Source organism: Hermetia illucens, chromosome 6, assembly GCF_905115235.1.
Source record: "Hermetia illucens chromosome 6, iHerIll2.2.curated.20191125, whole genome shotgun sequence".
NCBI classification, from domain to species: Eukaryota; Metazoa; Arthropoda; class Insecta; order Diptera; family Stratiomyidae; genus Hermetia; species Hermetia illucens.
In genome coordinates, this window is record NC_051854.1 from 78,766,271 (window position 1) to 78,789,368 (window position 23,098).

General features: G+C 41.8%; 1 protein-coding gene across 1 annotated transcript in view; it reads left to right on the plus strand.

Annotated features, from left to right (window-relative positions):
* LOC119659140 (uncharacterized protein CG43427) overlaps positions 1-23,098 on the plus strand; it is a 501,449-nt gene that overhangs the window by 276,038 nt on the left and 202,313 nt on the right. Inside the window, exon 4 of the mRNA XM_038067074.1 lies at positions 19,618-19,688. The gene's annotated coding sequence lies outside the window, so the exon portion shown is untranslated. The remainder of the gene's footprint in view (positions 1-19,617; positions 19,689-23,098) is intronic.

Sequence of the window (23,098 nt, forward strand, 5' to 3'; positions counted from 1 at the left end):
AACTGGCCGGATTTGAACCCGGACTACGAGAGTTAGAAGAAAATGTTCCAAAAAATCAGCCAACACATCGATGAAACCTCAAAAATTGATCATTTTGCTTATTTTTTTATCCTAACTTTATCAGGAGGAAACCAACCTATTCAGAATGTTTTAAGCAATGCTAGAAAAAGAAGCAGTTGTTGCCAGGGCCTGCTAGTCCCAAAATAATGAGACTGGTTAGGAAACTTCTAAAGAAAGTTATCCAGTCAAATCAAAGATATTTTAGACAATGCCAGTAAAGAGCCAATTCCAACTGGCGCCAAATTAAATTAATCGACTTGAAATTTGCCAGACTTCTTCCTGTCTAACCCCAATCTATGGTGGACATTTTTATATTATTTATATTGCTAACTCCACTTAGCATCAAACTAGCTCACTAGACTTTCCTGGGTAAATTTCTGGGTGGCCTTTAGTCAGGAATGGGTTCATTGGATAAAAAGTAACTTTTAAGGAAGTTGTTGGGGTTATATTTTAAGATGTGGTTAGTAATTATGGTACTAAAAGTTGGCTTGTGTCTAGTAAAAGAGTGTTTATCTCTGTAGTTAGCATCTAGTTTATTATTTTGATAATTAAGGCCAATTTTCCATGACCTATGTAGAGATATTTACTTGACTTTACGAAACTATGTCCTTCATGTATTTCATGAGGTATGATCTTCAAACCATTACTAATAATCCCTCATTGCTTATTCTCAAATGAGATTGAATTTTGACATTTTACTTTGTCTTTTTGGTTTTTGATTTAATGAAAAGGAGAAATTTACTATTTCCACTTCCAGAAGAAATTCCAAACATTCTGGATTTTTCTAGAAAAAGGAATAACATTTAGGGAAGTCCTTCCACTTGTAAAATTTGTCAAGGAATAATTATTATCCTCAAATCATACTTACTAATTAGTAAGGATTTCGACCCGGATTACTAGAAAGGTTTAGGAGCATTTTTAGGTACAGGTAATTAAATAACCCATATCGATTCTAACGTAGTTAAACAGGATTTATCCTGCCAAGAATCAGGTAAAGCAATCTTAATAATTTCAATATAAAAATCAAGGATCTCGGATCGATCATTCAGTCTGCAAATAGCATTTGCTTTCGTAAGAACACGACAAAAAGAAGTCAGAAATTAATTGTTCAGCGATCACGCCTTGATTTATCTGCCAAGAAAATGACATTCAGAAATACTTTAAACGTCACTGAGCTTGCAACCGATGAATTCGAAATGTTTGTCGATTCCGTTGAAGCAATCCCAAAAATCAGGCAGCGGAGGTTGCAAAACAAGTGTAAGCCGAATCCGCTGACCAGCATTAAAGTTTACGAAGTACGACGTTTGCCCAAGTTTTGCAAATCTATGAAGTTTTACAAGAAGGAGATTGAGATACCTGTCAACTATTCGGACAGTGAAGAGGATGAGTCTGAGAGAATTGGATCCCTGATTCGTACTAGTTCTATACGACGAGCTTGTCGTAAAAGGAACGGCGATACAAGTGATTCGAATCTGGGTAAACTGAAGACAATCCAGTTAAAACGTGGACGAGGCTTGCGATTCAATAAGGAAGGATACGCCTACAGAATGTGGAAGAATATTATTAATATTGGCGTTCACAAGGACTGATCAATAACATACTTTTACCATAGTCAATATATGCAATAGTTTAAATAGTTTAGTTTTCCGAATAGTTGTAGAACATTAATTTGTAATCTTCATCTTTGTAAACTTTTCCCTATTTTTGTTTCAATCAAATTTCTTTTCGCTTCCATTAGTAAAATAAACACCTTAGCAACCCAACCATTTCTGCCTTTTTCTTTCAAAGTGGAGGCAGTTGACTGACGGCAGAGCGAATTCCAGCCGAATTTCATGAAAAACAAATGTCACATGAAATATGGGTAAATATTCGTTAGAAGCTCGACTTGCAAAGTGGCTTAGTTGCAAGAAAATAAGGCTTCAATGTCGTCAATTGAGGCTGCCTGTTCACGTGTACTATGCTGTCATCGATTTTCGTGACAAAAAAGACTCCCTCAACGAAATGAACTGATCTATTTAGAAGCCTTTCTGATGGCAGTTGTGCCAATATTTGTGCCTGTAACAGATGGTGAAGATATCCCTGGGCAGGACTTTATTCCATGATGCTGGCAGTGTTTTCTAGTTGTATTTAGTAGGGTACGAGAGTTTAAGGGCGTTCGCACATTCTCAGCATGCCTCACACCTCAAAGGTAAATGCAAAGAAACTGCTGTTAATGAGACAATTGATTGGGTTGAGCGGTCGCTGCACTTCAATCACAGACCTTAGATGTCTATCAAGTGAGCATTTAGCAACGGATTGGAAAAATTGTTCACCATAAATGGTTGAGTTTACCTCTCCATTTACTGTTCATGAGTAGCTTTCGAAGAAGGCGTAGGTAGCCGCAGATAAATCACATCACATCATCACAGCACATCATATGGTAGTTAACTGACTATTTTTTCTATTTGCTTCCTTTGGATCTATCGAAGTTACAATTGCATATATACAGTAGTTGTGGCTTGTAATTTTGCCATTCGAGTTTGATTTGAGAATTTTGTAACCTCTTGAGGGTTTGACATGAGCTCCTTCTTTTTCTTCAGCTTCAGGTCGGCTCGTCGTGATCGGTTTCGTGATTTGGTTCTATCAAATGTTTGATCTGGATGCAATCGCGAGGCTTTTAAATCCCCATCCAGCGTATAAAGTCGCTGTTGTTTCCGACTTCGATGCTCAGGTCTTGAGGAAGTGAATTCTCGTTAGCGCGAACTACGTGGCTCCTTTCTCGCAGTTTTTCCATGAACGATGAAACCTCATATCGATCGCTCATTTCGGATGTGATCAAAACGTGTCACGCCACTAGTCCAATGCAACATCTTCGTCTCATTACCGCAATATGGCGTTAATTGTCTTTTATAGTCGGCCAACACTCACCAGACGGATGACATTGCGATACATTTTAGATTTGAGACGTTTGCTAATACGCTGATCACAAAGAAGACCAGTTGTGGAACACCACTGCATTCAGGTTGTGTTAATGCGTGAAGCAATTTCATAACTTAGTTCTCCATTGGCTGATAGCAGAGGCAGATCACTGCCGCTGACAGTGATTGTGCCTCATTTAAGGGAATCGGTCGTTAAAAACTCAATTTTAGTCAATCCGACACCGTATTGCATGAGGCGATCATTCGCGCCAGGCGCTAGGAAAACATCATCTACATAAAGCAGTGTATAGGACGTTGGGTGTTTCCTGTGGCAGTGTCCATAACAAGAACAAAGAGGAATGATGAGAGGGCGCTTCCTTGATAAACACCACACATTACCACCACCACCACTTTACGAATATATCATCTGTAATAATGCCTCTAACACCCACCTTCGCTCTTCCGTATTTATATCATCATCATCAACCACGCAATAGCCGCTATCCGGTCTTGGCCTGCCTTAAAAAGGAACTTCAGACATCCTGGTTTTACGCTGAGGTCCACCAATTCGATATATCCCTGAAAGCTGTCTAGCGTCCTGACCTAGGCCATCGCTCCATCTCAGGCAGGGTCTGCCTCGTCTTCTATTTCTATCATAGATATTTCTCTTATAGACTTTCCGGGCGCCCACCGTAACCTGTTGAGCCGGATTCTATCCACAACCAGACGGTCATGGTATCGCTCATAGATTTCGTTGTTATGTAGGCTACGGAATCGTCCATCCTCATGTAGGTGGCCAAAAATTCTTCGGAGGATTCTTCTCTCGAACGCGGCCAAGGGTTCGCAGTTTTTTTTTGCTAACAATCCAAGTCTCCGAGGAATATATAGTCTTGTACAGTAAGAGCTTTGATCTTATCGTGAGACGTTTCGAACGAAACAGTTTTTGTAAGCTGAAATAGGCTCTGTTGGCAATCAACAACCGTGCGCGGATTTTATCATCATAGCTGTTATCGGTTTTGATTTTCGATCCTAGATAGCGGAAATTTGCAACGGTCTCAAAGTTGTAGTCTCCTATCTTTATTGTTACCGTTTGACTAGTGCGACTTAATATTGTTCGTCCTTTTGGTTAAGATTTTGGCACTGACGTTGCCACAATGTACTTCGTTTTGCCGTCATTAATGTGCAGCCCAATATCTCCTGCCGCCTGCTGGATCTGGATGATGGTAGATTGGAGATCTCGGGTTGTTTTTCCCATGATATCGATATCGTCAGCATAGGCCAGTAGTTGGGTGGACTTGAGGAGGATGGTCCCTCTCGCAATTACATCGGCATCATGGATCACTTTCTCCAGTGCCACGTTGCAGAGGACGCATGATAAGGTATCCCCTTATCTTAGACCGTTGTTGATGGTGAATGGTGTTGAGAAAGATCCTACTGCTTCTATCTGGCCTCGCACAGTCTTATCAATTTCGTCGGAATACCGAATTCTCCACTGGCCGTGTACATACACAGCCTGGGTAGGCTATGCTGTCATAGGCGGTTTTAAAGTCGGTGAAAAGATAGTGCAGCTGGTGGGCATATTTTAGCAGTTTTGTCATCACTTGCCACATTGAGAAAATCTGATCTGTTGCTGACTTACCTGGACTGATGCCTCTTTGGTATGGGCCAATGATGTTTTGGGTGCATCGACCTAGCAAGATAGCGGAAAATATCGTATAGATGGTACTCAACAAGGTGATACCTTTATAATTGCTGTATTGTGTGATATGTCCGTTTTTATGTATGAAACAGATAATGCCTCTTTGCCAGTTGTCAGGCATTGATTCGCTGTCCCGTACCTTGAGCACAAGTTAATGAACCACTTGGTGTAATTGGTCGCCTCCATATTTAACCAATTCGGCTGTAATTCCAACGGCTCCTGGCGACTTATGGTTTTTAAGCCGATGAGTTGCACGGAATGTTTCTTTTATGCTTGGTGGTGGAAGCATTTGCCCATCGTCTATTTTGGTTGTTGAGCAGTTCGTCAAAATACTCAACCCACCGCTCCAATATGTCCATTCTGTCGGAAATCAAATTCGATCGATCGAGGTGTTTCATCCTGCTGACTTGTTGGTAAAACTTGCGCGCCTGGTACGGTTGCTCCCTGTACTTTTCGAGTTCACACACCTGTTCCTTCTCCCAGGCTTCCTTTTTCCGTCTGTGAAGTCGCTTCTCCGCTCGCCGGAGTTCGTGATAAGTCTCTGAGCGTGCCTGCGTTCTTTGAGAATGCGGCATTCTTCCGTTCCGTAGCTAGCTTACATTCATCATCAAACCAGTCGTTTCGACTTTTCTTGCGGCTTGGGCCAAGTATCTTTGTGGCCGTATCAATGATAGCGTTCTTGAGGTGGTTGTAAAGATTATTTGTTGATGCTTCATCTCCAAGATCTCTGTTGACTGCATGCGGCATCCATTTCATCCTGATTGGTGGTACGGAGGACTATATTGTGAATGGCTTCAATATTCACTCTCACCTGATTATCAGAGGGGATTGTAGGTGGTGTCGTAATTCGAGCTCAGAGAACTATGCCAACGAGGTAGTGAACTGAGTGTATATTGGCCCTCCTATATGATCTATATGACATTCATCAAGGGTGAGAGGTGGCGGCGTTCAATCAGCACGTGGTCAATTTGGTTGAAAGTGGTTCCACATAGGTTTGTGGACCGCTTTCTGCACAAACCAGGTACTTCCAACAGCCATTTCGTGCGAAACTGCTAACTGAATAATCTGCTGTCCGTTATCATTGGTTGGAAGCCAACGTATCGCCTGAATACGGGCTCCGTCCTTACTTGACTGTTGAAATCGCCAAGTATGATTTTGATATCGTACTTGGGACAGGCTTCGAGGGTCCACTCAACTGCCTCGTAGAATGTATCCTTCTCTGATTTTGCAGTCTCCTCTGTAGAAGCGTGAACATTATATTTCTAAACTTGCCTCGTAAACGGAGAGTGCATGTCCTTTAACAGCGGGTTTCATTCTTTGGCTGACTAAGAAACCTACTCTGAACACAAGGTTTACTGGATGTCCGCTATAATATATGGTGTAGCAGCTCTTCTCCAGATACAAACGGATATTATTCGGAAATGCAAATAATGGCTAGTGACAAGTTCTCCAATTTGAAAACTGTCGTTTCTTCCTCTTGCGGCTTTGCAACTGTCATCCTAGTATGAATTTTTTTATTCCGGACAAATTGCTTGAAAGTCACGGAGACTCATCGTTGCTTCAGATGCATGGCAGGAGTAATGATTGATGGATCGTCTCACTGAGGTTATTTTCCTTCGCTGCATGAGCTCAAGAATGCTAGCTTATTCAGTTAGAGAATTCTATTTTACAGGAAGACAATGTGGACAGTTCTCTTTGAAATGCAAACAATGCTAACCGGCAGTTCAAACACAGCTTCAATCAGTAGGTCATCAAATTAACTCGACTTCAATGACAATGACAATGATCAATAACCAAATTCTTAAAACTGTGTCACTGGAACGTGCAAGAAGCTAACAAAGCATAACGCTACGTATCTACCTAGAAGTCAATCTTGTGAGGCTAATCCACGTAGTATGATTATCACAGTGCGTACATACAAAAAAAATCGTCGAAAAACGCATTAAAGCGTGTACGCACGATCCTCTATCATGCATCGTTTAAAGTGGTTCTCATTTAAATCGTTACGCAGCTTGTTCCGCATTCAAAGCAAGCAGTCTCGAAAAACAGCTGTTCCCCTCTACGTAGCGTAACTTATTTTTCAAGAAAAGTAATCGCAGAAGATGCATCGCTTCCATGACGGAAAACTGGAAAAACGTGACGCCAGCAAACCAAGATATATCGCGATGGGGCCATAAGATGGTTGGCAATGAAAAGCGTGGTGGCTAGCAAAGCGGTGAGAAAGCAAAATTAGGTTTTATTTATATCTCCTGGTTGACCTGAAGACATAGACACGATGAATCGGCTTCCCTCTTTATATGACTGATTCTGATAAGAGACCGAGTACCCTAGACCTAGTAGATTACTCACTCCTGTAGTTCAGGTAAAATTTTCTACTTTTCGACCAGCTCCCCGTATGCAGATAATGACCATGGTTGCACACCTGTATAAGGTGCCAAGATGATAGAAATTACCATTTGGATTCGTGTAAATAAATGAACACTCGGTACACATTTCCATTAGTTGTCGTTAGTGAGTGTGAGCTCAGCAAAATTGCAGCGAAATTGAGGTTGTTTCGCTGTGCATACCAGCGGAAAATTTCAAGAAATTGTGAATAAGACTTGATTTTTCTTTCATTTTCCCCTCCTTGACCGAGAATCAGACTTGGGCATCGGAAGTCTATGGGAAAGACTTTCGAGAAGCTACGTCGTTCTAAAATGATGCTAAGTTTGTGGCTGCATTTTGAACGAAACATCCCGGATTCATTTGCTTTTATGCAGACTCCCGTGATTTGGTCGGCGGTTAGCTGTGCAATGCTTCTTGGAATCACGCATTGATGCTTCCATTTGATGAACATATGTTTTCCGCCAATATTCGTTTCATCTAAAATTACTCGAAATGCATCTCGTTTTTATTGAGTCTTGCACATTCTAAAAATAAGTAGAAAAATCTCGACTTCCGCTTTTCTTGGTCCTTCTTCTGACACCCACCCTTTCGATCCTATCCGGCATATCTTTTTGGAAAATAGGTCAAGTGAAATCCATTCAACCAGCTGTACATTCACTCGAAACCGCATTGTTTCTACGATAGCCAAGTTAATCTTTAATGTAGTTTAAGATACAATTGCAAATGTTAGATTGTGGGTGTTTCCAGAGTCGGCTGTTCTTCAGTTCAAACTAGACGAGTGTTACCTTCGCTTTTGAATGAAGACTTTATGTTGACTTTATATTCGAGTACCGCAGCATCCGATCTTTGGGGCGTGCAGCATCTCAGATGGTCTTGAAACATAAGCATTTAAGTTAGATACTTCTTTAGACCACAAATATGAATTGTAGGTTTGAAGTGAGCATTGAATTACCGAAAAACCCTTGAGTTAAGACATCACACTTCGAATGCATACAACATGAGCATGAAGAAATTCAATACTTGATTAGTTTAGAGAGAATCCAGGTCGTTCAATGGTTGAAGGTGGTCATAAAATGCGCATTGAAGTTGTACTATGTCAGCAATATGTTGTGATGTTTTCATAAATGTTGGCGTGATAAATATTTTTTTTCCACATTGACCTCTTTAGCGAAAATATGTGGTTAAGATGTTTTTATTATAGTAGCGAACACTATGAGAATGACTATCAAGTTACCCTAGAAAATTTGCAATTGAGCCTTTCATGTGTAAAATCTAAAGTGAAAGGCTTTAGGATGGTCAAATACTGCAGAGCACAATTCCAGTAACAAATTTTATAGTCCAACTTTTAGGATCGACAGACTCTTATCGACCACCCAAGATCATTGTGTCATTGCCGTTTCACTCATTGGCCCAATTGAAGGTTGCTATGCTGTGCCTGAGGCTCTTAACAATGACTCGAATCGGAGAAAGTGTCCCAGTGATATAGAAAGCGCCCTGTTAATACTATCGAGTTCAAATTTCTAAAGCCATCTTTCTTGCGTTGACTGGATCCTGTGGCATGCTTACCTATAAAGCAAGATCTAGTGGGGATTCATTCTGTTGCTTGTTAGTGTTCAACTCTACCATCCACATTGTGGGATCGTACCCAACAAATACGCTTGGTAACTCCCTTCAAGTTCATTCATTATGTCCTATCTCGCTAGGAAATGTATTTTAAAATGGCAGATTTCAAGGCCTTTATAGCCAGCTGGTAAAATGGTGTTGTTACCGTGATGAATCACATTTGTATTACGTTTGCATCAAAAGTAGCGAAAAAATGCAACTCTTCTTACTTTGACGTTTGTTTTGTACCTATGCGGGGAGAATGTCATGAACCAACTCGGACGAAATGATCATATTGGTTGTTATGCCCTAGCTGGTATAGCCCACAAGATTTGAAGCAGGTTGCGGAACGTATGTCTGAAATTGTGAAGTCAGAACGTGGTTTAATTCTCTCCGAACCAATTCTTTAATCCGTGATGCATTCTCGTCCCAGGACTTTGTGAGAAGCATCAATTTGAACGGACACGGTGCTCTCTTACAGCCTCTTGGAAATTTAAATTTCAATAACTGGACCGAACCCTACCCGGGTTTCAGTAATAAATGCCAAGGTCGTGGCTCCTTTTCTAGACCCCGCTGCTATAGGGTAATTCAGGCGAATTCGCTATGTTTGAAACATTTGAGGGAATGATCGTCGGAACACAGGATTGTGAAAAAATGGATTGGAGGTATTGAGAGTTTAAGTGAATACCAGCCATCTGGTCATAATTCCACAATCCTCTTCGAGCGCGGATTGATTTGTCGTAGTACTAGTTTATACTGATACAAGTTCAGTATTCATACCAGTAAATGCGAAGTCTATCTAAGACTTCTACTGCTACTAACGGGTGTGGCCCCCAAGTTGTACAGCACAAATCCACGCCCACCTGAACCACCATGAAACTTCACTAGAGAGCCAACGGCAAATGACCGGGCCGAAAGCATGAACTCTCGAAATTGTCCTGGAGCATATTTTTTTCAGAGAGCTATCAATTTCAATGCTACCAGGTAGCCTCCGGTGATACCTCTTGGTAAGAGCTACTTGAGGTGAGTCCCTTTCAGACTTTTGTTGATGAGGGATACAGTGAAAGTAGTGTGTCCAGACTGCCACCTTGTGATAAACCAGCTTTAGAGGGAAAAGGAACAGAATATGCAAGCATCCAAAGAAACGCGCCAGAAACGGTTGGGGATATGGGAGGCAAGCCATGCAATGAGTGGCAGAGGAATGTCAAGAGCCGAGTTTGGACAAAAGTACCATGTAATTGAAAGCGAGGTAGAGAAAAAGAGGAGTTATGCACCAAAAAAAGAATAAAGTAAGTCACACGATAATTGCAGTGAGTCGGCAGGGCCTGCAAATTTGATGAAATTCGGTGAAATCTGGGCAGGATTGTGAGTGTTACCGAGGAGATGTCGTCGTGAAGGCAGACGTTAACGGAATTCTGAAGCATTTAAATAGCAGTGCCCATTACTTTCCATATACTGCTCCAATATAAACACTGGTGAACTTGATATTGGCGTGGGGACAGCTTCATTTATAGACTTTTGGGCAAAATATCCAAAGGGGGCTCAATTCTGTTTATGTGCAGAATAACATCAACATTCAATGCCACCGTCAGCGAAACCAACGCTACCCAGATATTCAGATTAATCGACGCCTTCAATGCTTTGCCCATTAGTGTAGACAAGACTGACTTCAACTGAACTTTAATCCATCCTCCCTCCTTCAAATTTTGTTATTTTACTAAAGTTCTTTATTAGATAAAAGAGCAAGCAAACATTATCAGCGAATTCTACGTGTTTCCTGACGCACGCGACTCTCGACAAAACATTACCACGAAATAAATATCCAATGTTTTGGTAGCCGAAAAAAATTTTCAGAACGAAATTTTATATAACTCCTTACCAACTTAAGGAAAAAGAAAATATCCCTATCCCTAATGGCCGGGAAATTTCAATTCAATTGTCTTACTACTTTTTGATCACAGTAGTATGACATCTCCGTCGCATTTAAAGGCTATAGCTACGGGTTGTAAAGCGAAAATGCACGCATTGAGCCATAAAACTCTCATAGGGGCCAACTGTAATTAACGGGGTCGAGGTTATATATCCCAGTTCCCGTAGTACCAGATAACCTTCGGTGAGGCTTCGTGGCATGAGCCACTTCACATGAATCCTTTGTAGACTTAGTTCTGATAGTCTTTCTCATGTACGTGGGGACGCTTTTGATTGGAGTAATTGAAAGACAAAAATAGACTGAAAGTCAAGTTATGAAATTTGAAGGAGATAAATCCTTTGGAATTGTATGTGGGTCGTCAAAGGATAATATAGGTCCCACGGCGAAACGTGGATTGGTACCCACGATGGAGCACAAAACCTGGAAAATGCCTTCTCAACCAACACCAACAGCTCTACTACCAAACCCTATCTTCACCTCCACGTGGTGACCGCTGGGAGCTCTTTCTTAACGAAATGCTGCAGACGGAGAAAGATGAAGGCGAGTCTCCCGCACCTAAAAACGGGACAAATTCTACCAACTGGTCCTCCAGGTTGGGGTCTGGGTAGGGCTGACAACCCTACACGGAAAACAACTTGTTACGAAGCCACGGAAGGAGCCTCAGGCAGGATAGACTTCACAACAGCGAACTCGGCAACGAGGACGGATAAACGATTTCCGCATTTTCTCATGGAACGTGCGCTCCCTGTACAGATCGAATGCTGCTGAGCAGCTAGCCGATACGCTCTCCCAATATAGGGCTGATGTAACAACGTTACAGGAGATGCGTTGGACAGGGACCGGTTTCCTGGAGAAGAGCCACTACACCATATATTATAGTGGCCATCCAGTAAACCACGCGCTCGGAGTAGGTTTCTTAATCAGCCAAAAAATGAAACCTGCTGTTATTGGCTTTGAAAACATAAGTGAACGGCTATGCACTCCGCGTTTGCGAGGCAAGTTTAGAAATATAAGCCTCATTAACGTTCACGCCCCTACAGAGGAGACTGCAGAGTCGGAGAAGGATACCTTCTACGAGGTAGTGGAACGAACCGTCGAAGCCTGTCCCAAGTATGATATCAAAATCATGCTTGGGGAATTTAACGGCCAGGTAGGGAAGGAGCCCGTATTCAGGCGATACGTCGGCTCCCATAGCTTACACGAAAATAAAAATGATAACGGACTGCGGATTATTCAATTAGCAGTGTCACACGAAATGGTTGTTAGAAGTACCTGGTTTGCGCGGAAAGCGGTCCACAAACATACCTGGGTCTCTCCAGACGGGACCACTTCCAACCAAATTGACCACGTGTTGATCGAACTCCGCCACCTCTCAGCCTTGAGGAATGTCAGAACATATAGGGGGGAGGGGGAGAGGTAATATAGACTCGGACCACTGTCTCGTTGGCATGGTGCTCCGAGCTTGAATAACAAAACCACCCAGAATCCTCTCTGACAATCAGGTGAGAGTTAACACTGAAGCCATCCACAACACAGCCCTCCGCAACGCCTATAAGAGAGAAATGGATGCCGCGGTCAACAGAGGACCTGGAGATGAAGCATCAACAAATAATCTTCACAACCACCTGAAGAACGTTATCATCCTCAAAAGGAGTCGGAATGGCTGGTTTGACGGTAAATGTAAGCTAGCAAAGGAACGGAAGAATGCCGCATACCGAGTAATGTTGCATTCTCAAAGAACGCGGGCACGCGCAGAGAATTATCACGAACTCCGTCGAGCGGAGAAGCGACTTCACAAACGAAAAAGGAAGCCTGGGAGAACCAACAAGTCTGTGAACTAGGAAAGTACAGGCAGCAACCGCCTCAGGGGCGGAAGTTTTACCAACAAGTCAGCAGGATCAAGCCTTATACAACTTGATGCTCATCCTGCCGAGACAAGCGATGGAAAAACCATTGGAATATGAACATCAGTTGTACCGCCTATGACAGCATAGCCAGGGTAAAATTGTACACGGCCATGAGGGAATTCGGTATCCCGACGAAATTAATAAGACTGACTAAGCTGACTCTGACCTAAGTGCGAGGCCAGATAAAAGCAACAGGATCACTCTGAAGACCATTCAACATCAACAACGGTATACGACAAGGGGATGCCCTATCATGCGTCCTCTTTAACCTGGCCCTCGAGAAAGTGATTTGTGATGCTGAGGTAAATGCGAGGGGTGCGATCCTTAAGTCCACCCAACTACTGGCCTATGCTGACGATATCGACATCATGGGAAGAACGGCCCGAGGCGTACAAACTGCCTTTATCCAGATCGAGCAGGTGGCGATAAGCGCGGGATCTTGGGCTGCACATCAATGAAGGCAAGACAAAGTATATGGTGGTAACGTCAGCATCGAAAACCAACCAATGAAGCATCGAAAACCAATCAACCAACAGCATCAAACCGCACTGGTCAAACAGGAAGAATAACTATAGGAGAATACAACTTTGAGACCGTTGACAATTTCTACTATCTAGGGTCGAAAATCACAACCGATAACAGCTACGGTGATGAGATCCGCACACGGTTGTTGTCAGCCAACAGAGCCTATTTCAAATTATAAAAACTGTTCCGCTCGAAACGTCTCACCATAGGGTCAAAGCTCTTACTGTACAAGACAATGATCTTGTCAGCACCAGTCCTCATGTATTTCTCGGAGACTTGGGTTCTTGGCAAGAAGAATTGCGAACTCTTGACCGCGTTCGAGAGAAGAATCCTCCGAAGAATTTTTGGTCCCCTACATGAGGATGGACGATTCTGAAGCCTACATAACGATGAAATCTATGAGCGATACCATGACCGTCAGGTTGTGGACAAAATCCGGCTTAATAGGTTACGGTGGGCGGGTCGCTTAATCCGTATGGATGAGGATAATCCAACCTGGAAAGTCTATAAGGGCAATATCTATTGTAGAAAAAGAAGACGAGGCAGACCTTGACCAAGATGGAACGATGGCGTAGGCCACGACGCCAGACAGCTTTTAGGGATATCGAATTGGTGAACCTCGGCGGAAAATCGGGATGTCTGGAGTTCCTTATTAAGGCAGGCCTAGACCGGATACAGGTTGTTGCGCCGTTGATGGTGATGATGAAATCCCTTGGAATTCCACCATTGAAGAGAAGGCAAAATAAAGGGTGGAATCGTTTTATAAAATTTATCTTAGAAGTTAGAAACTGAGAAATCACATGTAATTAACAGCGAATGAGTTCAGATCTATGAATCTCGTCATTCTCTATTATATTCATACAAGTGACACGTCTATGCATCTATGCGTTCTACAAAACATTGTTGGGTGAAGATCATGCGTTTTAAGATCCATTTGAAACTTAAAAACATTGACAAGATCAGTCGATAAGCTCTAAAATAGCATCCAGTATACAGTCCTCCTATTCAGAGCATAAATATGCATAAGGTTTTTCCACATGCATCGAAACATCCATTCGTAACGCTATAATGTATAAGCATCCGTTCCATCGGAATACAGCATCAATTCCGAGCAAAAACTGTCAGTTCCAATGTAGTTTCCTATCCAGTATTTTAATGTGAATGTTCAGTGGAAACGGGCGGTCACTAGCCACTCTAGAAAAACCTACAACTGTTCAGATTGAAGATATAGTTACTAGAAAGCTGTGTTAGATATCAGTTGGTAGGTTATGCGATTTTCGAATGGCTAATTGCGGTAGGTATCAAATTTGTCAAGATAGGAAAGACAACAAGTTTTTTTTACTATCAAAGATGCAAATTTGTCGGTAATATCCATTAACTAATTCTTTGTCGTGTTTCACGAATTATCGAACATCTGGATATGCATCTGGTAAATAGTCAAGATTGTAGAGTTAATTCACTGAAAGTGGTTTCCTATTCGAGGAAGGGGATGGGAAGTGCTCTGCAATTAGCAGTAGAGGCACTAGAGCTGACAGTTCCAAACTTTTTCGTAAGCAGTAAATCAACCTTTCTTCTGATGGGAACAACAGCCGGGCAACCTGGGGATTAGACACACCTTTAATGGGGTCCATTGCTAAACTAAAAGAATTGAAAATGGAGTAATTTCCGATTGAAGGACCCAGAATAACCATGACAAAATGCGATAGAAGCCCGAAAGAGAATCTGTAGCTGATTTCAAGCATGTAGACCGCCTTTTTTCCAGGCAAGTCATCGAACTCAGCATACCGTAAATACATTTCCTATTACAATCGGTCCCGACAGAAATGCCAATTCGTTCTATACACGAAAAAAAAGTTGTTCGTCTCCACCCACAACTGACCGACCAGCTCTGAATGAGTTGGAATTTTTTTAGTGAACTCAAAAACATGTTTTAAGCCATAAGCCACGACGAAAAACCGTACATTTACTATCCAAACCACGGCGTTGATTCTACTCGAATGGAATTTAAAAATATTGGATATTATATCGTAACTAACAATGATAAAATGAAGAAATGAAATTTGCCTCTGTAATGGGCGTGTTCCTCCAATCAGGCATTGAGTCAGAGCTACAAATCGAAAATTTCCGTGCTTTTTACCTGTACCTACGTAATCGCACTAGCGTCTTGTGATGTGATTCAAACTAATACATTATTTTAGCGTTCGATCGTGTTGCTGATCGTGCCATAAATTCGCCATTAGAATTTTAATTCTAAACATTAAATGACTAGATAGTATCTGATGCCTGAGCATGCTTTTGAAACAACCATAATGCAATGCTCCCTCACAGGCAAGCAAATCACTGCAGAACTAATTTAAATGACATTTTCGCTTGTTTCACTTGATCTTTTCTATGATCATATGCGGAATATGGTCGCAATATCGTGATCGTGCCGCATTGAATAAAAAAACTTGATAGAAGCAGTAGGTATCCAAAAGGTAGGTAAACCATAGGAAAATTACTAATAACGAACTTGACATTTAGTGCAGAGTTTTTGAATTGTAATTTGGTCTGGGTAGCCCTGATCGTTATAAAGTTGGGTATAGCTAGCATCTGTGTTTGCTTGGTATTTGTGTTAAGAAAACCATTATAAACCCAACCTAACTGCTATAAAATGCACTTACATTGATTATTTAAGGATATCTAGTTGTTCATTTAGAACACGGCCTCCGTAATCATACGATCGCCAGGAGTTGACAAGATTCACAACTTCTGGCTGAAGCGGTTCAAGAGCGCTCACAGGATATTGGCAAATCAGATGATTGCCGATCCTGATTTAGTTCCACCATTTTTCACCAAGGGGATAACTTTCCTCATCCCCAAGGAACAGGGTGTCTCTTGCCCTTCAAAATGTCGACCAATTACTTGTCTTCCTACCATCTACAAGGTGTTCACTTCAGTTCTGTGCGCGAACATCTCAAAACATCTTGATGTTCATAAATTGATAGCTGAGGAGCAAAAAGGATGCGCAAAAGGCTCCCGAGGCTGTAAAGCAGGCTGTCCACCAAAAACGAAACATCTCGACAGCCTACATCGATTATAAATCAGCCTTTGACTCCATATCACATTCGTGGTTACTACAAGTGTTACGCTTGTATAAAATCAACCCGACTGTCGTTCTTCTACTGAGAACAGTAATGAAGAATTGGGGCACGAAGCTATCGGTATCTTCGCAAACATCAAGAGAGATACCAATCAGGCGTGACATTTTCCAAGGCGACTCTCTAAGCCCACTGTGGTTTTGTTTGGCTTTGAATCCGCTATTCCATCTTTTGCATGAAAGCAAATACGGGTTCCAAGTCAGGCATGGCATATTGTCGAAATGTACATTAAGCCATTTAATGTACATTGACGACATCAAATTGTATGCCAAAGACGACAACCAACTTCGCTCCTTGCTGGACATAACCATCCAGTTCAGCAGGGATATCGGCATGCAGTTGGGTTTGGAGAAATGTTCCTAATGTCATTTCGGCACTAACCAAACAACCCTGGAAAACCAAAAGAGTGTCATTCATAAACAGTCAAACTGAATTTGGCCTTCTAGAAAACAGGCACGTATTTTATGGGGCCGGGGAAAAAGGTTGATTCCTAACTGATAGGCGTTGCACTCTAGATTCAGGAATCCGCTGGTGATATTTGCAAATCGGCAGGAGACATTAAACGAGTCGGGAAACCGGAAGCTTGACGCTTCAGGTATAAAAGGTTTTGTGTTTCCCTATGTGAGGAGCATAACATAGTTCTTCATTGGCTGACCCGAGATATTTACATCGTTCAGTTCTGGACAGGTTACTGCCATTTCCAGAACTGAGCGATTTAAATATCTCGAGGAGCAGGTTGCTTCACGCATTAACGCAATTTGGATGAAGTGGCATTCGACGTATCAGCGCACGTCCCAAATCTAAAATTTACTGCAATGTCGTCCGTCTGCCGCTTTCTATAGTTCTGAATGTTGGCCCACTATAAAAGACAATGGATGGCGTCCTGCGGTAATGGGGACGAAGATGTTGCATTGCACTGGTGGCGTGACACGTTTTGATCACGTCTGAAATGAGAATATCCGCGATCGATATGGGGTTGCACCGATCGTCGAGAAACTCTGAGAAAGGCGTCTTCGATGGTGTGGTCACGTAATTCATGCTAAGGAGAATTCACTTACCAATATTGGTCTGAACATCGAAGTCAATGTTTAGCAAACAAAAAGCCGGCCGAAGCAACGGTGGCGTGATACGCTGGATGGGGATTTCAAGACCTGTTTAAAAATATAGAAAGCATATGACGCTTCTATGCAACGCCGCACGATAATCAAGAAACGAACACCCAGTTTAAAATGGAATTCAGAAATTTAGCAATTCATGGAGAGTTTCCTACAAAGCAGTCATGTCATCGGTAAACGCTCATGCCTATCCCAAACTCTGATTTGTTGCGGGCGGGATATTAGTATTGCTATTTTTGTCCAGAAGTTTAAAGGACCCCAAGATAAGCACTGTGCAGATAGATCCCGTTGAAATTTCCACAGAAAATCTCCCAGAGGTCCCGGGAAAAATTGCCTCGCGCCCGGGGGCCTTAAAAACTTTTAAAGTTGTCAATCTGCAAAGTTCTTTCTTATCGTTAGCGCCAGCAAGCTCAAAATAACAAATGATTGCTTTAAATTTTCAATCCTCCTGGTCTCCTTTTTGTAGTTCATGTTTCATAATCAAGAACATATTATCCCGAACGTATTAAGGAAAGCCTATTTTTTTTTTATTTTTTCATTGCCTTAATTCGGAATAGTCAAGTTTTGCTTTCTTCGTCCACACCGCGAGGCATTTTCAGCGTTCGAGGGTGAGCGCTTGATCTCGGTTGACTATTAAATTATTTTTACTTAGATTATTCACTGGAACTTCGGCCAGTCGGTACTGTCCCTTCAAACGCGATGAAAACTCGTGGCGTTTATTTCCCTTAAAAAGTAATGGCCGCTCAAATTGGATTTTTTTTTAAATTATTATGGTAAAGTTTGCATTTTCAACACTACCCGGTGAGGGGAAGTGAATGGTGCGGATATGTAGAAGCAAAAAGGAAAGTCTCTTTTTCTAATTTTGGTAAATACCCTTAAGAAACCACGATGCTTCAAAGTGGGCTTATTTTCATGTCAAAATTTTAGGGTTTCATTTTAAACCCCTACCAATTCAAACTCCGTTGAAAAATCGTGGTGGTCGCGTCCGTCAGAATGCTATGATACTTCAAATAGAGAGTTATTGTTGAGGAGGTGATGGTAGAGAGGGTCCTGCCTTTCTGCCGCCATAATAATCACTACTCCGGAAAAATTATGACGCCTTGAAAGAGGGTTACTTTCGTATCATTAAGATAATATAATTTTGGTAGGAAACCATCGTCCCACACTCGCGTAGATGGGGAGTAGTGGAGGAGGCAGAGGGATTCACCTTTGTTACCCCTCTTGCACATTGCGACGATGGTTTCCCTACCAATAAGTTTATTGATGACACAAACATAGCTAGAGAAAAGGCTTTAACTGTGTTAGTCCTATATACCTTCTTTATCCCTTCCCTCTCCGGGGGAAGGGTTGGCAAATAAAACTTTATTGTGATGGTATCGAAATACCCCCATTCGGAGCGTCATAGCTTCTGAGAAGAGCGGGGGTGCTCACTACAATTTTCCAACGAGGTTTGAGAGAGAGGGCCTGTCGATTTTTTCTACATATCCTCTTTTGGGGTTCAAAATTAAACCCTATCTTTTTGACATTAAAATAAACCCACTTTGCGATGCCACGGCTTTTTAAGGGTGATGACAGCTGCATTTATTTAATGGACTTAGAAAGGGGGACATTCCTCTTTCTTCTATATATCCGCACCATCCTCTTCCTTACACGCGGTAGAATTGAAAATTCTAGGTTTACCATGGTGATGTAAAAAAACTCCAACCTGAAGGGTCATACCTTTGAAGGGGGAGTGATTACCAGAAGTTTTCATCGGGGTTGAAGAGAGGCCCTCTTTCTTCTCCCTCAATTCAGGAAAATTCAAACTTTACTCTAGGTATAAACAAAATATCTTTTGTTTCGAAAGTGAACACCCGAGAAATTAAGGAAGTAACGTATTTGAAGCGTTTTGACACTTTTTTTTTTACTTTTTGCAATCCACGTTCAAATAATGTTTATTCAGAAAAAAAAATCGTGTAAAGTTTCGAAATTTTCAAACAAGGTGACAATGCAATTTCATTATGCATTCGATATGCACTTAGTAAACATCGAATTTGGCATCGAGATTTCGACCAGTTTATATTGTTTTTGGTCGGCGTCTGAGGTCGGCCCCTGCGTACTGTCCATGAATTTTAAATCTTTTTTTTTCGTCCAATGTGACAATATGCAATGTCATTTTTGATGCAAAATTAACTACGCATAAACTGATACGGATAGAGTAGCATTTAATTTTGACTGCAGCTCTTTTCTGGTCTCCGAAGGCTTGAGTTGATAGATGGCTAAAATATAGCAAAAGATTTGAAATAGCAGCCTGAACATATGGTATTGTTGAAATCTGTGTCATCAAACACAACATAATCCATCTTTTTTCCTTACAGGTGAATGATGTCAACGACGCTACTTCAAAACCTTTAACGGAAAATAATGCAGAAATCATGTTTAGAAAAAGGTAAGTAAATGAAAAATCATCTAAATTCAGGAATGTCAAAAGATTGTTTTTTGCGGAAAAGTATTTAGTATAACTGAGAGCTTCAGTCATTCAGCCCGAAAGATCTAAAGGCCACTCTTTTTCTCATCTTGATTACTATAAACATAGTTTCAATGACTTGTTCCTGTTCATTTTTATACAATTCGTCAGATTAGACCAGCTTGACTATGAATATTCATTCAACGTATTCATCCATACTTTCAAAATTCCATGGTTTTATCTTCTTCTTCAGCAAATATTATGGTTATTTGTTTTTCCTTCAAATAAAAAGTCATTATTGAGTTTATTTAAATAGATTTCGATATAATTTTTGGTTTGGGGTGCATGTTGTCTTTAAATTTATCGACTTCTTTTGGTTATCCTTAAGATGCCTTTTAGATTTATCCACAGCAATTCTATAAACATTAAAGTAGGGATAGCCGGGTGATTAGAGCGCAAGGCCGTCGTACAGAAGGTCGCGGTTCAAATCTCACTGGTGGCAGTGGGATTTGTATCGTGATTTGACGCCGGATACCAGTCGATCCAGTTCCTGAGTCAAATCAGGGTAATAATCTCGGGCGAGCGCAATGCTGACCACATTGCCTCCTACAGGGTTCTGTAATCCTGGAGTGTACCGTTGCGGTCTTGAATAAAGTGCTCTAACACACTTCAACGCCAACGATCATTATTATTATTAAAGTAGGGTAGATATATTCAGAAACCTGATTTATTTATATGCCAAACTGTACTGTGTTCGGTTCAAGGCAACTTTCTGTGAAGTAAGGCTAACTGCGCCATATCAATTGACAGATATATTAGGTGATGCAGCAGAAACAAAAAATAGCTTTGTGTGCGTTTCTGTTTATCGAAAATACCTTCGATAATACTTCGGGTATGGGAGCTTGACTTCTACATAGACAACATGCTGATGTTAAAAATTTGCCTGCGGAAGTACCGATAGAAACCAATGTCGTAGTCGAGAACACAATCCAAAGATGTTCAATGAGTGGAGACCTTGAAAAATGGTCCAGCTGACTGCATGGTATTATCCTGTAGGAGCATTTTGTGGGTGCCATATAATATGAAAAAATTTTATTGGGATTGGGGATAGTACTATTCAGTGGGAAGTTATTCCTAAAACACTTGAGGGTGATTAGGTAAGAGAGGGAGCTACAATTTTTTTCAGTGAGGTATTAAATTAAATTAAATAAATTAAATCATAAATTGGTACTATACGAAGCAAGTCAAAGTTTAATTGGAATTGGTAGTACAGGGGTAGTACTTGATGGTTAGGCGTCAAAATAATCTCCATTCCAATATTTGTTGAAATATATGTGTGTATGATTCCCGTTTACCTCTCGGCGGGGTATAGTGCGTCAAAGATACCTGCGGGTCATCGTTCGCTGTTATTTGAAATGCGCCTCAGCTCCCTCCATGACTTCCCAATATACTCCTGCTTCATTGTTCTGCGCTAAGTGCCCTTGAGGCGACCCACTCGCCGGCTATCTTGTGAGGTGGATCTCACTGCATGACGTAGTCAGCAATGGAAATGTCTTCCTTTATATGTGTGTGACCTATCCATTGCCACTTTCGATCACATGGCGTACAGATAAAACTGGCCTGTGCGCTGTCCAACTTCTTCGTTTCGCCAGTATTAAAGGTTTGAAACCTTTGAGTGACAGTGGGGTTCACTCTTCATATGCTACTCCCATATAGCATCGCAGAAAGAACACAAGCACAGAGAAATCTAAACTTAATCCTGGTGTTGAGATAATGGAATTTTCCAGATTTTAGACAGAGCACTGAATCTAGCGCTGTTAATCCGTCGGGCTGATAGCTTTCATGGTGAAGTGCTCCTTCCACCTCTTCAGCTGCTCGGCTTCGAAGATGAGGAGTCGACCAGTATACACTTCGGAAATCATTCCGTTTTGCAGTATATGCCGCTTTCCTGACCACAGCAATAACAAATTCACTTTTGACAACGTGCGCACTACGCTGAACGCCCCGCGATTTCACACGGTATCGAAGTTCGATCGCGTCACACCCGCCCTGACTCACAGTGGTCAATCGAGCCCTCAATCTCTTCTATTCAGCAATCCATTTCCAGGATTTCGCAGTCAGCCAGATCTTATGCCGCTCCTGCGGGACGTGGATGACGATCTGAGTAATACCCGAAAAAAGAGCATGTTTGATGACGATCCGCCAGGTAAATTATTCAGTGTATCGGCCGCCGATCAGCGAGATGGCTCTTCCGCTATCGAGCGGCAACTGGATCATGCAAGTGGACGGTGTTGAATTTGGAGAATCGTAGCTCTCCAACCCTACGAAAGCTGGCGAACATAACACGGAAGGGAAGATAAGCGACCATCAAATGGTGATCCCTTTCGAAGTCAATGTCTATGCCTCTCTTGCTGCGCGTATCCAAGGGACACCTCCTAAATCTACTGTTGATCGCAAAGTGGTGTACAGTCGTACAGTGTCGGCCAGTACAACATTTACAACAAATACTCAAAATTTTCTCTTTGGACCTCGAAGTCGCTGCTGATTTTGCTCGCACACTCATCCTCCGTGATATCATCTCAGGCTCGCATCAGTGCCACTGTCAGCACGTCAATGGTGATGTATTATGCACCCGAGGGTTTTCCTTCCTGAATAGACCAGATGGAGTAGTTATTCGAGTTCAGAAAAACATGAAAACAGTTTTTTGCAGACGGCGATATTTGATTGGGCCGAATGCGTTGGTAGCTAGTTCTTTTGAAGCGGTACTCGAGTGTTGAATGGCCTACGGCTCCAGGACGTCCGGTGAAACTCACTGGTGATAGCTGGCATAATTGATCATTACAGATATTTTTTTCGGTAAGACCAGTGGGGTCATCCCACTGCCACAGGTCTCGGCCCACAACATCATCGCGACTGGAAGACGACTACGGTCAAACCTTCTGTTGGCCTTTTTTGAGCGTTTAGTTATTGTGTAGCTTAACAATACAATTTTTTTCGTCAGTGAAAAACACAAAATCTTTTTGCTGTGCATTTTCAGTGTTTTTAGACAATGTTTCGGAGGCTATCACTGCTGACCCTGGGCTTCTTGTTCCTTTAATTTGGTAACAGATCTTCTGTATCTTTTCCGGAGTAGAAAAGTTAGATGACCGCTCTGGGGGCTTAGTGGCATTGGATGTGTGAGGTCCGGCATTGTTGTTTTGTTTTTGTTGGAAAAGTAGGCGAAAGAATCTACTCAACCGAAAAATTTGAAAAAAAATAGGAGGTTGCCCCTATCTGGTGCCTAGGCCCCAAAATACCCTACATAACGATACCCCCCTTAAGTTCATCCTAGAAGTTGAATATCTTATGGTAAATATTTTCTTCTTCCCCTATTTTTACGCTCTGATTTAAAT